We start from the raw sequence: 12,252 nt of genomic DNA, 5'->3' as shown, positions 1-12,252 counted from the left end.
TATTTTATTATATATTTTTTATTTCTTGTCATAGCTTCTTCACTCCCGTTACTTCTTTTTCTCTTGAACTATTTTTTTTCACCAATGATTTATTGAAAACAATCTCTTTCTTCCAACGTAGGAGTAAGGTCTTCTTACACATTTCCCTCTCCTAAACTCCACTCATAGGATTACACTAAATATATTACTGTTGACCTCAGTCCCCAATATATATGATCTTTTTAAGAAAATAAATAAATTATTTTCACATCTTCAATTTGTTTGTCTTACTTTTTTTTAAGTCTATTTTAAAAGAATGTCTCTTTCCCTTTTTAGCAACTCTTTAATTATAATTTTTTCACATGAATATTTAACACCACAAAATTAAAAAATATTATGATACATTCTACTTATCTTTAGTTTAAGATCACAAAATTAAAAAAATCTTTATTTTCTTAAATTTCATGTCAAATTAAAATTAAAAAAATGAATTGACATAGAGAAAGTACTGTAGAAGTCAAATAATAAATTTAAACTTCATAAATCTCAAATTCAATTTTCTAATAAGTGGGGTGTTGGAAGCAAATAATAGCTTCAAATTTTGATGGCATTACACTACTAGAAGTTTCTGACGACAAACTTTGAATTTTTTTGATAATTAATTACTATTAACTACTATTAAGTATGCGTTTGACCCGTATGATTTGAGATTTTAATTTGAAATCAACATTTATTTATGAAAATATGATAAAAACTTTAATTTTATGATCGCTTCTCTATAATATAATATAATATATAATATATCAATTGTTGCTTCATTTAATTTACTTCAGTGATAGGCTCTCAAAATATTCAAATCAACATTTAATAATAATCAGAATATTCCGTCAATCCTTTAGGATTAAGGAATATAAGCTAGCATTCATAAAGAAAGTTGCATAAATATTTTAAAATTTATTATACCAATTAAAAACATTTATAAGCGTTTTAAAAGAACCAAGTATATCTATTTATTTTCAACTAGCTTCATTGGTTTATTTTTAATTAATGTTTGAATCTGAATGATTCAAAATTTGTTTACATTATTAAGTATTTATTTGGTCTGACTAGGTCTTAATCATTAAAATTTTGAATAAATTCTTAATATCATTAATAAATATTTTGTGTGAATAATTTTTACTAGAACTCTTTCCAGAATCATTAATCACCTTTATCGTCAATCACCCGTCATTACCATCGACCACTTTTGTCATAACAACCATTACTAACAGCTATCTGCCACTTATTACTAACGGTCATCTCTATCGTTATAATATATTCATTGTCATTGTTATCACTGCCATCTCCATTATTATTTCAACCACTATCACCACTACGGCAAATCCTTAGTACTAACCACCTCCGTCATTACAAGTTTGCGCCATCAACTAACATCAATACATCGTTAACTACTAACATCAATCAACTTCTCCACTACAATCATCACCACCACAACCAACCTCCACCATCATAATTACTTGCCAGTAGCTAGCTACTACACTAACCATTCCAGGCACTTAGGACTCGTTTAGTGTGAGTTATAATGTATAATAATCTCATGAATAAATGTATGATTATTTTATCCTATATTTGGTTGGAGATATTAGGTAGTCATTGAATTAGTTATCCGACCAATTTTACTATAGTGATGAGATAAGTGTTGACACCCAATTTTGACCCTCCCCAATTTAATTAATTATCAAGCTTCTTAAAGTTCAAACAATCTGAAGTGATTATTTTGAAAAAAAAAATACTTTAGAAATCATCGTCAAGGCGATTTTCCTTTTTCCCTTTAAAATATATCTCTATATACTTGAAATATATAGATTTATATAATTTTCATTTTTTGAATAAATATTTAGAAAGTAGTTTTACTAAAATGGTGTTTTAACTGAGTTAGCATTTTTATTTCTTCAAGAATAAATTAAATTACGTAACTAATCTTTTTTTTTATTATTTAAAAAATAATTAAGATTTTATGTCAAGATGATTGTTTTATATTGTCGGAGTTAAGAAGCTTAATAATTAATTGGATACATAATTTATTTTCATACCAAGGGACTAAGGCCATCTCTTTGCCTTTAAACTATTTTAAAATCCATTTCAAAGCCCAAAAAGCTTCCGGCCCAACTCCACTTCAACCCAACCCATGTTACATTAAGAGACCCAAGACTTAATACTATTCTTCTTCTCTGAGACGCGAAAGGACGACAACAAAAACCAAATGATGCGATTTCAGCTCAGAACGACGTCACGTCTCATTCCTCTCTCGAATTCGTACTATTCAGCGTGCCAGGCACGAGCCTTCGTACGAGTAACCTTCGAGATGAGCCACGCGACTCTTATCCATTTAATTCTCAATTTTCCTTCTCAACCGTTTGATTTGGTACGAATTTGTACCTCCTCCAACTCGCAAATCTAATCTGATAAGGAATTTTAGATTTTTGCATTACTCCCACATCAAAAAATTTCTCAGAATTTGGAGACTTTGGGTGCTATAAAAAGCCCTTCTCCTCACTGTTCATGGGGACAATTCTTGAAACCTGAGAGTACCCCTAAAAGGTTTGGGAATTCTCAGTTCAATAATTTAAAGCGTTGTGGTTGTTCGAGTTTAAGCGGTGAAATCGTCTTCATCAAACTCGTTGTCTTGGTGGGTTGCTCGGCAAAAGGTAATTGCTTATCTTTTACTTCTTTCTAGTTTAATTTGATTTTGCCTGCTTAGATTTTGCATTATGCAGTGTTTTGTCTGCCTTTGTTTGGATTATGGATGATATAAGAATTTATAATTTGGCATCGTTTGAGTATATGCTTTGGCAGACTATAGTTATACAGTAGTATAAAACTCGATTTGCTAGTTTGATTCCTCCAATTTAGAGTTTGAGTTTGATCAATGATAAGATACTCTCGTTTTTGGTGAAAAGGTCCAGTTTTAGTTATTGTGTTTACTTCTTTGCCTTCATAATGATTTATAGTTTAGCACTTTCATTATATTGGATTGGCTGCATCTAATTATATTCATAGAAATTACAGGTTTTCTTCAACTTTATTGGAAAACTAGAGTACCCTTTTTGTTTAATTTTAGTATTTCCAGCTTAGGATCAATCTTTGCCCTTGTGAAGTCATTTAAGTTGTGGATGATTAGAATTCGAGATCCATATTGCAAGAACCCTGTTACTTTCATCTTAGAGCATGTTTTGTAACTTATAAAGATAATTATGTCATCTCATTTCATGGTCTTGCATTTTTCCCTTTCCATGTCGTCTTATCCCTCTGATGGTATTATGTTGTCTCTTTATTTGTGAATTTTGTGCTTTGTGGCTTCTATTTATATTACAATTCAGAATTTGGTTTGAGATGATTAGCTCTTTGTAGTTGTATTACTTCTATGGTTGTGTTTAAATTGTAGTAGGACAGGTATCATTAGGGATTATCTCTGTTTTACTTTTATGTTACATGAGTTTAGTTCTTAGAAATTAAAATGAAATTGTTTCCCTACAAAGTCCTTTAACGAAGCATGATTGGGTATTTTAAATCATGTATGTGCTTTCTTTCAACATTTGTTTCATAAGATACCGTCGTCTATTCATTCTGCTTGCTTAAGCGATAGTTCTGACCAGTTTCTTGTGCTTATATTTAAGTGTTAGTTAGGATGGATGAAAGCACATATAATAGCTTTATACGTCCTAAAATTTATTTGATTTCTCTACTTAGATCCTTGTTTAAATTTGTTACGTTATTTTAATGTGAAGTTATTTTATATCTCCCTGCTCTCTGTTTCTTGTTTGTCTTTGGTATATGATAATTGAGTTGGCTTAAAACCTTGATCAAGTGGAGGATTTGCTTTTAATGTGTTCACATCCATGTGTGTGATAGTGTCATTGTTTTATTTTGTTACTGTGTCATTTTGTATTAGATTCAGTCTATTGCTAATAAATAGTGCATGCTTTCCTTTCGTCTAATTGTTAAATTTCGGTTTCTGTGTTTTGTCTTTTATTTTATTTATTTCTTATATTGGTTTAATTGTTATGAGCTTTTGAAGTATTTTCATATGTTAGATCAGAATGTTAATCTCCCTTTTTCTTTTTTTTCTTGCGCATGAACTCTCTCCGAATGAGTTAAATAGACTCTCATCTCTTGCATTTTTTTCTCTCTTCGAGTCAATCTCATCCGGGTCGTGAAAGGGTAGCTAATATTAGTGGGACAAAACCCAAACTGATAGTAGCAGCAGTAACAGGGTTGAAATTCAAGTTTTTTTTTATTTGTAAAGTCCACTAAATACAGTAGCAGCAACAACATCTAAGAGGCAGAAAAACGAGGAGCGAAATTGGGTTAAAACCCCGACAAACCAACAGGATGATAGCAGCCCCAAAGGATAGAAAATTGGATTCTTTCCGGACTTAAAAAGTCCAGTTAGATCGGCAGCAACAAAGAACATTTAGGCCAAGTGCCTAGATTTTTGTTATTTGTTATCTTGACTTATGTTTTTAATTTGTTTTAGAAATGCTAACAATTTCTTCTTATATCTAATTTAAATGAATCCTTGGGAAGTTTCCTATTTTGTTACTTATTTTGCTTCAAGTATTCAACTTTTCAAATATTTTTAATTCATGCAGTGTAAGTTTCAAGACTAACTTAAGAATTATTTATATTCTTTCATAGTTAGTATTTAGCTTTCAAATTCACGCCTAAGTGATTGTGTTGATTATTCGACTCAAAAACATGGCTCGGATAAATTGTTAAGTTAAAATTTTATTTTGGCATTTTAACATTTGAATTATTTCATTATTTGGGATAATACGAATGTATAAGTATCAAAAGATTTCTCATTTATCAAAAAAATAATAAAATAAGATTTTTCAAGTAATTTAAGTTTTCTTTTAAAATTAGCCAACTTTAAATTCGTCGGTCAATCGCGTGTTAGCGGATTCTCTAAAATGCCTAAACCCTTAGAAAATTATTTGAACCCTTATTCGACTTTGGTTTTATTTAAATTATTTTTTAAAAAATTAAGTGGCGACTTTCAAAGTAAAATTTTTTCCAAAAATTAACAAAATTACCAAAGTTGCGAAAATGGTTTCGAAATCTTAATTTTTGGAATCAAATCGTAACAGAATGGTGACTCCGCTAGAGATTCATCTAAGTTCTAACCAAAAGGATTATATCGTTTGGCTAACTATTATTGTATTAATTGTTACTTTATGCAATTATGTGTTTAAATTTTAAATATTAACTGTCAAATTGCATTCATGACATTTTTCAATATGTATGTATAGTATATTAAAGAACGATTTTATGGAACTGCAACCGAAATTTTTTATACTCAATCATTTTACGGAATGATCGGTAATTTATTGCTTTGTCATGCGACCAATGATTGTTGTGAATTCCAGCCTAAGTTGTCCGCTTGGGTTCTCGATCTTTCAAAAACCTATCTTAGTCAAATAGCGTAGAGCGAAATCAAAACCCTCTTTTAGGTGCATTAACCTAAGATGACCCAATATCCAAAGTGTATTGGGCCCATTAGAAGACTACCTTGTGTCTAATTGACTCACGGTCAATATAAGACGATCATCCAACTATTTGTTAAATTTGAAAGATATGTATGTCGATTTGTGCGTATCATTGTACCTTGGGGTTGAGTTTTTATTTTATAGGTAGTTTCTTTGTTTTAGTCAAAGGAAGATCCTTCTCATCCGGAAGAAATTCAAAAGCATCAAGAAGTTCGATAATGAAGACTTTATGTAAAAACTTAATTTAGTTTACCATTGTATCCCTGCGTGGGATTGATATTTATTTCCCTCTCCTCTAATATGTATCCCCATTTATTTTATTCATAAGGTTTGTATAAATATTTTTGGGGCAATGGAATGTTTCACAAACGATATACACATCCTTCAAACGTTAGACCTACCTTTGGCTCAAAAGGTCACATGTATGTTAGGAGGTGTTATATATTGTTTGTGTGTTAAATGTTACAAATTTTGTTTTGTTTGTGTTTGTTTTGACCTATGCGTTTATATACACATGTTTTGCTTTAAACATAATTGGTCAATTATTCTATTCCAAAGTCTCAAAACCTTATACTCAATTTTCAAGCCTTCCAAAATACTCTTTGACTCCTTATCAAAATACGTTCAAAATCACCCAAGTTCTAGATTCAATAGAGCTTTAAAAATTATTAAGTTATCATTCAAATTTAAGTTGACCTCGTTGTTTTTTGAGAATTATTTTCACACCTACCTAGCTGGCGTTACTAAATATTCCGTCAGTTTCATGTCAATTTAGAGACGTCTTTATTCTCAAAAGGGTTTTTCAATTGAACCTTCCAAAAGGTACATTTGAATCTTTACCCAAATCGTATAGTTTGTTTTGGTCAAACTCCTTTATTTCATTAAAATTTTAGTTCACAAAATCAACAAAGTTTTTTCCATTTGCTCACCCTTTTAAAGTCTTTTGTTCTTCGAATTTTGGACTAATTTGTTTAGAGCAAAACAAATGTTATTTGTTTTATATGTTATTTTGGTTGATTATTATGATTAATGGACTAACTCTCTTATTTTTGAGTTGTTTTTAGAAGAAGAGATTGATTTGTGTTGGTAATCAAACTTGCTAGTACCCGCTGGCAGAACAACTATATTTTACACGGTCTAAGGCCAAAGAATTTCTACAGACTCTTTATTTCTTACTTGGACTACTAAGAGGACTCGTTCAAAAATGTATTTCACTATCAACACGGTTGCTTCGTTCGAAATGATCCCCACTTCATCTGTCGCGGCCAATTCTAGTACTTCGGTAGCAACATAATCACCCATGGAAGTCATCGCTCGTCTAGAGCGACAAATTTGTGAACTAAATCTCCTGGTAGCTCAATACCAAGCTGCTTCTCAGAACCTACCACCTGATGCTCGCCAAAAAGGGCCCATGCCACCTTCGTTTTCGACTTCAAGTGAGCTCAATCAAGGAGATCATTTGACCACGTTTCAACAAACTCAAGGTGCTTCGCTCACTCATTCAACTCAGGATACTCCTCTTGTGTACATATTTGCTCCCCTGAAAGCTCCAACGGTAACACATCATGCTCCGCCAGTGTACACTTATGTCACTGCTCCACCTGTTTCTAAGGCTCAAGAGTTTCACCGCCAAGATGTTAATCACTATGTTGAAATTGAAAATGATGCAAAATCAATTGATGCTAAAATGATAAGTAGGAAGATGAAAAGCTTAGAAGATGTTATGAGAGCTCTTCGCGGGTTCGATAGTAGCCAGAGTGTTAAATACGAAGAGTTGTGCACATTCCCCGAAGTTGAGCTGCTACCTGGTTACATGATTCCAAAGTTTGATAAGTTTAGTGGATCAGGAAATCCTTTCTTTCACTTGAAAATTTATTGTGAAAAGTTGATTGGTATTGAAAACAACGAAGGGATAAGAATCAAGTTATTCAATCAAAGTTTGACTGGAAAAGCCTTGGAGTGGTACTCTAAGCAAGATGTGACCAAATGACATACTTGGGATGATCTAGCGAATGCTTTTATGGATCATTACAAGTTTCATGTTGAAATCGCTCCTGATAGGATCTCTATTACCAAGCTAAAATCAAAGTCGATTGAATGTTTTCGAGAGTATGCCATTCGTTGGAGGGAAGAAGCTGCTAGGGTGCACCCACTTATGAAGGAATCAGAAATGATCACCTACTTCATTCAAGCTCAAGATTTAGAATACTATGAGCGTATGGTAACCATGGGTGGAAAGACATTCGCCGAAGTTATCAAGACTATAGAAATGATTGAAAACGGTCTCAAGACGGGTAGAATAGCGAGTTACACCTCATCTCAGTTTGCTAACAGGGCCTATCAAACTGTTTCCTTTGGGGAAAAAAGGAGAGAGAGGTTATGGTGTTAATGACTCGAAGAGTTACCTCATAAAATCGCCAACCACCTCCAGGCTATCCTGGTTCACAATACTATATTTGCAACAATCAAGCAACATTTCATCCTCCACGACCAATGCAAAATTATCGAAACAATGCACCTCATCCCAATTTTGAGAAAAAGTCTCCCCGAGTCTTCACTCCATTGTGTGAGACACAGACTCAACTTTTTGAGAGATTGAAAGAGGCATAAATACTATATCCAGTGGAAGCCAAAACTGTGAATACTTCAACCGAGTGGTATGACCCAAATAATCATTGTGCTTATCATTCAGGAGTCGTTGGACATGATACCGAGAAATGTATCACTCTTAAACACAAAATTCAAGACTTGATTAACAACGAGGTGGTAAAACTTGCTCAAGCTCCACCGAATGTGAACACCAATCCGCTACCCAAGCACAAAGAGTAGTTGTTGGCATATCCAGTTACAAAGAAGAAGCAAATTTCCTGGAAGTCACGTTTTTGGCATCTTTTAGTCTTGCATTTGGAGTTTGTTGTTTCGTTTCTTGTTGTCACAACCCAAGCCTAGGGCCTAGACGTGACCGGCGAATGGGGAACCCGAAGGAACCCCAAACAAGCCTCATAGCGTATCTTACACATCATTGGTCGCGGAAGCAATTAAAATGACCATAAGCGATAAGTATAATCAAGGGGGAAATCGGGACTAAGGGAGACAAAAAAAAAAGAAAAGAAGAAATGATACATAAATACCATAGATGAATCAAGCTCAAACATAATACACCACTTGTCCAACACCACCTCTAAACATAGGTACTTAGCGGGGGCCAAGACAAACTACCGGGCTCACCCTCATAGTCAAAACATAACTAAAAAGAAAAGTCTTATACATAGCAAAAGATCATGAGCAACGTCCCCGGAATGGAGGACTCACCAATAACCTTGATAGAAAATCGTATTAGCCACGCGGAGGACGAGGGTCAAGCGGTGCTCCGGTCCCTACATGGTGACATCATGTAGGCATAGAGTATGCGTTAGTACGTTTGAATGTACTAAGTATATGGGATGCAATGCAAGACAACAAGGGATGGACATCATAGGCAAAATGCATAATCGTACCCGATAGATAGCATATTAATGAGATGATATGTATAATGATGCTTATATAAAAATCATATTTAGTAGGACATAGTATATGTGTAGTGAGTGACCATCAATATAGTATTTCCAAGGCCTACCACCCCCTTGGAGAGGCGAAAGAGGTACAAACCCCTCAATATGGTTATACGGGCCTACTACCCCCCGTACTAGGCAACCAAGGTACAAACCCCTCGATACGGTTATACGGGCCTACTACCCCCGTACTAGGCAACCAAGGTACAAACCCCTCGATACGGTTATACGGGCCTACTACCCCCCGTACTAGGCAATCAAGGTACCAACCCCTTGATACGGTTACCCGGGCCTACAACCCCCCGAGCTAGGCTTGATCGACTCACACACTATATAGAGAAAATCATATACATGTATCCATTTCATCATCATTTCAATACTTATATAATCATCCGACTCATAGGACGTACATTGGACCTTCCATTTCGTAAGAATTCTATAAATGACATTTTATCAAACATATGGTGGGCTACTTGTTCATGTAAATAAAATCATGTGTTTCAAGAGTACTAAGTCCAACCAATTTCAAAATCCATATAAAACAGCCCACCAACAACATACATATATATACATATATAACAACCTTCATAATTTGATCATTGAGGCATGAAAACCATAAACATCATATAATCATTCCATTTCATGATAATATACAAAAATAGACCATAATAGGATGTGTAGTAATAATTCCATAATTCAAGAGTTCATAAATGATCATAAGGACCCATAAACTTGAAGTAAAATAGAGGATAAATGGTTGGACTTGTGGAAAGGAAGGTTTCCACAATCAACCCACATACCTCAACTTTGGAGAATTCTTGATGAAGATTGGAATGGAGAATTGCTTGAGATTGAATCTTGAATCCGGAATTAAAGCTTGGGATCCTTGAATTTGGTTGATGATCTTGGTGGAATTTTTGGAGAGGGTTTAGAGAGAGTTTTTGGATGTTTTGAAGTTAAATGACTAAGTATGGATATGTCTCCTTTTTATAAAAACGTCCCAACACTTAGAAAAAAAAATTGAGGCGGGTGAACAGTGTTTTCGGCTACTGGAATTTGCATTTTCTGCCGGACAGATTTTACGAAAATGGTCATAACTCCTTCATCCTAACTCGGAATGAGGTGAAACAAATTGCGTTGGAAAGCTAACTCACAGAGCTTTAATTTTGATAGTTTGAGATCCTTCCAGTTCCTTGTGTGCTGAGAGATATGCCCCTTTAAAGTTGACCCTCAAAATCGCATTTTTTGCGATTTTCGAATTTTGATACGGTTGTTCTAAAATTCGGGTTAGACCCATTTCCCACTCAATTTGACCCCCTGAATAAGAATATGAAGTCGAATTTCCGAAATCATGCACGGATTTTGAGATATATGGAAATTACAATTATAGGTGTTTTCGAAGCACATTTTCGGGCATTTTTGGGGTCGTTTCACTTGTAATCGTTTTTTCATCGCTTTGTTTCCTTTGTAATCATTTGTTTGGATTTGATTTCCTTTGTAAGCATCTTTCATCTTGTAATGAATTACGTCGGACCTGAATTCTCAAGAATGAGATACGTAGGCGGCCTATGTCGATTTCGGTCACCCCTCTATCCCTTTTTAATATTTTCTTGTACTTGAACTATGTTCGACCTGAATTCTCAAGAATGAGATACGTAGGCGGGCTATGTTGGCTTCGGTCGTTTCCTTAGTTAAATTTTTTTATTCCCGTTAATCCTCAAGAGTGGAACTACGTTCGACCTGATTTCTGCTTAGCGGGATACGTAGGCGCCACACCGGCTCGGTCATATTCCCTATAAGTTTTTCATTTCCCTTTATAATGAAAATTGGGGCAGAATTTTGAAAGGATCTCAAAATTCATTAAAAGAGGAATTTTTCCAACAAGCCAGAATCAAGGATCACTTCAGAGTACAATTAGGGCAGAATTTTTTAGATTCACTCAAAAATTCAATAAAAACTACAGAAAGTTCAAAATTTATATTATGTTTTAAATCTGGGCAGGATTTTTCAGGAGGTCCTCAAAAATTCCATCAAGCGACATTTCAAGACTAGACAAGCTTGTAATCCAGAAGGCAAAGGAGCATTAGAATGACAAAACAAAGCCAATATGAATCAGTCTCTCAAAACTAAGAATTTTTCTTTGTATGCAGGAACTACAAAGTTACAAGGCATCATTAGACCCACAATGGCCTCGTCATAACTCAGATGATTTCTACTCTTACTCATCTTCTAAAATTTTCTTTCGCTTTATTATGACTTGCACATTCTCAATTTTACAGATGGAATAGCTTGGTACAATGGCGAAGACCATAAGACGTTATCCAGACCAATATAAGCTGAAGAACTTCATCCTTAACTTATCTTTTGCTATATGATTTACTTTGATAATTTTATTTTGTTACTAACTCACGACTGAGTTTTGCAGGTATTATTACCAGAATTGAAAGCAAAATTTCAAAAGATCTTCTGAAGTTTTGAATGATCAAATCAGATATTCATCAGAAAAATGACAGGAGCCAACCTTTTTCAAATTTCATAATGAAGGATTCCCAACACCGAGGATCCTGTCCAGCAAGCTGAATCTTATCCTCTATTCTACGTTGACGAAATTTGTCTTCCGTTATTTCAATTCTTTTACCCCTTTTAAGGCAAATTTCATTTTTTTTCTCCAAGAATTCTTTTAAGTTTCAGGTTCGAACTACGCCAAACCTGGTTTCTTGTTCCAACAAGATACGTAGGCAATCCTATATAAGGATTTGGTCTTCCTACTGTTTCAAATTACAGGCCTTAGATGAAACTAGGGCATGTTTTTGAATTAGTCATCTGCCATTTTTTGCAAATTATTTCAGGACTACAAAGTTTTAATGATAACTCGAGATATTACCAGCTTCACAAACTACAAGAAGCTAATCAGAATACTATGTTACAACTTTATTCTCTATTTTTGAGTGTCACTTCCTTCAACGTGACATGATTATTGGAGCGTCACTTCCTTCAACGTGTCACGTTAAATTATTATTGGAGCGCCACTTCCTTCAACGTGGCACGTTAAATTATTATTGGAGCATCACTTTCTTCAACGTGACACGCTAAATTATTATTGGAGCGTCACTTCCTTCAATGTGACACGCTACACTATTATTGAAGCGTCACTTCCTTCAATGTGACACATT

Source organism: Solanum verrucosum, unplaced genomic scaffold (genome assembly GCF_900185275.1).
Source record: "Solanum verrucosum unplaced genomic scaffold, falcon-dt-bn FXZP01000278.1, whole genome shotgun sequence".
NCBI classification, from domain to species: domain Eukaryota; kingdom Viridiplantae; phylum Streptophyta; class Magnoliopsida; order Solanales; family Solanaceae; genus Solanum; species Solanum verrucosum.
The sequence above is the reverse complement of the archived record's forward strand: the minus strand, read 5'-3'. Positions refer to the sequence as shown.